Raw genomic sequence first — 6,000 nt, 5'->3', positions numbered from 1 at the left:
TTCTGGTTCACCTTCAGAGTAATAGATGTTTCTTTGAGTGTTTTCTACTGAGCATCAGGGATTTTTCTTTCTCGGAAGTCCTTATCCGGTTTCTCCTTGGCTAGGTTGGAGTCTATAAACCATTCACATCTCCAGGAGGTGGAGGTGCTGATTTCTGTTAAGGCTGACACTTAGCCCTGTCAAGGAATGGAGTAAGCGTCACCATTTGGGATGACTTCGTGGGTGAAAATCTACAGTGATGTGGCCAAAGAAAAGAGAAATAAGTACGGGTATCCAAGGAGAGAACACAGTTACCTAATACATTTTGAGTGCTACAGATGTGGCTTAGAACATTATAGAAATACAGGCCCCGAAATCAAATGACCTCGGCTCAAACATAGAGCTACCAATCTCTATGTAAACACAGGCAAATCATTTAGCATCTTTGTGTCTAATTTTATACCTAAAAGTGACATGAGCAATAAGACATAAAACAAAGTTTCAGTCTTAATTTAGCTTAGATAATAAATGCAATCTGCTTTGTAAGTTACAAAAAGTAAATAAACATTCACTATGACAAAAAAAATAATTGTTCTCATAATTATTTCATTTTTTCCATAATGGGCATATGTGTAGGTTACTATGAAAGTTTTGAGACAGTCTGTATTATGATCCATTATTTTACTCCAAGAAACATAGTTGACAGTGTCCTTTCTGAGTTACCCATTCAAGTTTCAACTTTCTTGGCTTATCAGTGTTGCAGGAAGGGTTTTATTTATTTCCATCTACTCGTCCTTCACATGTCTTGACTATTATGTATCTCAAAACTTTTGTAATGACCCATATATTACCTTTGTAATTAGAAAAATAAAGAACATGATCTCTAGGGTATTACTGCCAGGATCAATACATTTGTGTATTCATGGGTTTTTTTTCCTTATAACAATTGTTGTATAAGTCTGCAATCATTTGTTGTATACAAAGTGTGTCTATAAATATAACATTACAACCCCAGTGGCAACTACAATATTTGACATATAGTGGATCCTAGTAAAATGATTGTTAAAACAAACAAACAGGGAGACAGAGAAAGAGGAATGAAAGAAAGAAACGTGGGAGCCAGAGAGAAATAGTATTCAGAAAGGGAAATATTTAAAAGACAGGAGGATGAAGGTGCTTAGCCTGGGGGAGCAGTCTCTGAAAGGTTATGATAAGTATCTCTGTGTATTTTCTGTGCTGTGATTATACATCTTATGTGTGTACTCAGCAGAAATTTTACAGAACCACCAGACCAAAATTATAGGTAGTCGGTTACGTCCCAACATAATATCAAACAACCACAAAAGCAAAGTAACTGAGTATTGGTTCCCCAACAATGGAATGAATGGCCTCTTGCCAGAGATGTCGGGGATACTGGGGACTGCTAGAAGAAAATATTATAAAAGGGCTCCAGGAGTAGGGCGCCAGCCCCATATACCGGGGGTGGCGGTTCAAACCTGGCCATGGCCAAAACTACAAAGAAAAAAAAAAAAAAAAGAAAAGAAAATATTATAAAGTAGATACATTAGAAAGCTTTTGGCTTTGATGAGAATTAAGGTGCTCTTCAACTGTGAGGTTATGTGAAGCCTATAATTTGTAATATTTGGAAATCTAATATTGAGCACCAGTGATCTCTAAGAATAAAATACTCTGTTTAACAAACAGCAGCAAAGCTTGTTTCCTGGTGTGTGTATGTTGCTTCTCATCACACCGTCAAGCTTATGTGAGAAGAATTTAAAATAGGTGTATGGATGTCAACATATTTTAATTGAATAAAATAGCATTTTAATTTTTTACATAATAAAAATCCTTTTTAAGGAAAATATTTCAATATAATACTTAAAATTCCAATTTTATTTTCTTAAAGACATATCACATTATCTTACTCACTTTTTTTAATAAAAGACAACTGATCCAAGAATTCTGCACCCTCTCTCTGCATTTGAGGAACAAAGACTACATTTCACATTTGCTCTACATGAAGCAATGAATAAAAGATCATAGATAAAAGAAAACCAGTAAATCATCATTTGCATTGTATTGATGTTTACTGAGGTATAAAATCCCCTAGAATTCTGATGTGCTATCTCATTGCTGTGGAGCAGGTATTTCTGTCAAGTAACATGAGATTCAAAACACACATTTGTGTGTAGGGATTGATGTGTGCTATGACAAATTCCTGTAAAAAATAAAGGGAAAAATCACTGCCTTATTTTATTATAGCACTAGAGATATAGAGTTTGTATATTTTAAGGCTTTGTTTTGCCTTCTTTATTATATTTAGGAAACACATATGCCCACACATAATGATGGATGGCTAAAAACATTTAAATATTAAAAGGTAACAGGCAATGTTCTTGATTTGTTAAAAAAAAAAAAAAAAAAACTAAATGTGTAGATTTAATTTTTCATTTTAATGAGTTTTAATTTCAAATAAAAAATTCCCTAATTATATTTTCCAGATGTTAAAAGTTAAACTTCAATATAACATGGTCAAAAATTAAATCAGAGTCAGTAAATATAACAGTTACTTAAATGTACCTGCTAACATCAATTTATAGGCTATCTTCTAAAGATACAATTGATGTGTGACATTGTTACCTTAGTCTGCTTAACACAATTGTGAGAATTTGGTGGATGTGGGACACGATGCCTCACGCCTGTAATCCTAGCAGTCTGGGAGGTCAAGAAAGGTGGATTGCCTAAGATCAGAAGTTCAAGACCAGCCTGAGCAACAGCAAGACCCTGTCTTTAAAAAAAAAAAAAAAATAGCTGGGTGTTGTGGCAGGCACCTGTATTCCCAGCTACTCAGAAGGCTGAGGCAAGAAGATCACTTGAGCCCAAGAGTTTGGGGTTGCTGTGAGCTATGATGCCAGAGCACTCAACTGAGGGTGACAAAGTGATGCAGTAGGCATCTGAAGGCAAAACTTTCAGTCAAATTATTTATCTGAGATTAAGGAAATTGACAGATGTGAAAATAATTTATTTTGACTTGGAAGAAGATAAAACAAAAGACAGAAGGCAAACAGAGATAAACGAAATTAAAAAAAAAGAATAGAGAAGAATTAAGGATTTCACGGAATATAGAATTTTAGATATTGGAAAAGATTATAAAGATATTTTTGCTTTATTATTGTTATTGATCTCTTTATTGAAGTACAATTTAGTAAAAATCACACATCTTAAGGGTACAGATCAATGAATTTTGATAAATATATCCAACTAAATAGTTGTTGTGAGACTCTAGAGAGAACACTACATAGAGCTCAAAATCTTTCCTGTGCTCTTCTCAATCAATAATTTCCCCCAAATATAACCCTTTGAATTCTATCATTTTGGAATAATTCATCCTGTTTTAAAATTCCACAGTTTTACTCAGTAATGTCCCTGAGATTTATTCAGATTGTTTCATGTAGCATCATTTACTCCTTTCCAATGCCGTACAATGATCCATTATGTGCTATAATACTCTTTATATATTATTCTTTTTAATGGACATTTTAGCTGAAGTTTGAAGTTTTTAACTATTATACCTAGAGCTGATATGAACATTTTTGTGCCTATTTTTACTGAACATAAATTCTCATATGTCTCTGGCATACTCTGAGGGGCTGAGTGTTGTGGTCATAGATCAGATACTTCCTTTGCTTTTGGGGTTCACAGGTCAGATACATCTTTTGCTTAAGAACTGCCAGAAGTTCCAGTCTCATGATAATTTATTCTTTCTCTAATATTGTGGAGATTTTGCTGGCTTCACATTTTTAACAAAGTTTGTTATTGTTGATTTGTTTTTTCATTTTGATTGTTCAGGCAATATCTTATTTTGGTTTAAATTTCCGTTTCCCTGATGGCTAATGACACTGAACACCCACCTCTTCATAAACTTATTGGACATGTTGATATATGACGTTCCAGTTCAATAATTTTCCTAATTTTCAAAATTCATCTTTTTTTTCTTATTTGTAGGAGTTCTTTGTAAAATCTGTTTGGGTTTTGCTTTATAAACTAGTGAGATACTAAAAGCTGTTTATATTAAGGGATTAAAGAAATCACAGACATAAAATTGAAGAATACAAATTGTGAGACAGTTCTATTGCACAACAATACAACACTTTTTCTCATAAACCACTTAAGGAAAAAAAATGAAAGTTTCATAATAGCAAATGTATTGCCCAAGAACTTAACTGCTACATGTTTTATAAATCACAGGCCTGAGCATGATCTTAATCACTTTAACTTTTTTTTGTCCCCCATGGAGAAACTTTGTTACTAAGAACACTGAATATTAAAATGAAAGTTACTAAGAAAATAAAGTTTCTTTTAACAGGTTTTTATTATTTGGTATAAAGCAATGCAAATAATGTGAAAGCATAAAATATATAACACATGTTCAAAAAGACAGGGGAATATTTTTCAAATGAAAGGTTTGCTAGTCAGAGTATCAGGAGAAAAAAAATGCATATTTTATTAGTGTTAGTAATTTAGAATTTTTGGTGAACAGAGACTATAAGGAAGCCAAGTTGAATACAGGTGAATTAGAAATATATGAGAAAATGAAACGAGGAAAATGGTGCATTCAAATTGAAAAATTATGTTTAAAAAGCAGAGGTATAAGCTTATCAAAATTGATCTACTGAAAATTACCAGAATCAGGTAAAATTTACCAATCTAAGAAAAAGGCAAAGATATCACTTCTAATTAAAACCTAAGAAATGGGCGGCGCCTGTGGTTCAAGAACTAGGGTGCCAGCCCCATATACTAGAGGTGGCAGGTTCAAACCCAGCCCCGGTCAAAAACTGCAAAATAAATAAATAAATAAAACCTCAGAAATGCAGACTGTAATCGTATTTCTTGACAAGCAATTGAGTTAAACAAAAATGAAAAATATTTCTACTTAAATGCAAATATATATCGGTTATTTTAAACTTTAAGTAGACTTATACTTAAGGAGTTTATTATTAAAAAATCTTCATTATAAAAATGCTGTTTTTATAATGACTTTATGAAATTAATTTTGCCATTGAGAGTCTTGGTAATTTAAATATAGATAACCATGTAAAGAATATAGAATTGGTGGGATTCTTAAATAGCATGCCTATGTTGGTGGGATTTTTCAACAGTTTTTAAAATAAAGTATTATGAAATGTCAAATTAAACCTGTAAGTAATTTACTAATAATTATTGAATACCTATTTCATTTTCCTGGACATACATAGTATAAAGAGCCTGAAAATTCATCAAATATGGACACAGAGACTATAGTTAACAATCAATACTTATCAATCATTCATATAAACAGAATGTTAGTAGTCGTCTTGATTATGGTGTAAAATATTGTAAAAAAATTTTCAGAAGCATAATTATAAGGCAGATTGTAATTTGACATTTTTAAAAGTTGCAATTTGTGTTATACTACAAGCATTGTTTACTATTCATAAGTAATGAGAGAGTTATCCTACAAAAAGCTTACAGAAAGATTGGTTGTCACCAATGTTCTTAAACTGTCGAAATTAGAATTAACTATTTATATCACAACTACTTAGTAAAATATGATATAATAAAGATGTCTTGGTATTTATTCAAAAGAAAACAACACTTCACACCTATTAGAATGAGTATGATTGAAAACATAGAAAACAATAAATGTTGGCAAGGACGTGGAGAAAACAGAACCTTTGTGTACTGCTAGTGAGAATGGAAACTCATGCAGCTGCTGTGGTAAACAGTTGCAAAATGTCTTTAAAAATTGAGCATAGAATTCCCGTATGATTTAGCAAGTTCACTTCTGGATAAATGTCCAAAATATAGCAGCATTATTAATAATAATCAAAAGATGAGAGCAAATGCAAGTGTTGATCGACAGATTAATGAATAAACAATATGTGGTTTATACATACAAGGCCGGCAATTAAGTTTGTGAACTGGTCCTAGAATCTACCTTCATTTGGTGTACATCACTGTGGTCACCTCTGAAGTACTTCC

Source organism: Otolemur garnettii, unplaced genomic scaffold (genome assembly GCF_000181295.1).
Source record: "Otolemur garnettii isolate 467f Iridium unplaced genomic scaffold, OtoGar3 scaffold00009, whole genome shotgun sequence".
NCBI lineage: Eukaryota > Metazoa > Chordata > Mammalia > Primates > Galagidae > Otolemur > Otolemur garnettii.
The sequence above is the reverse complement of the archived record's forward strand: the minus strand, read 5'-3'. Positions refer to the sequence as shown.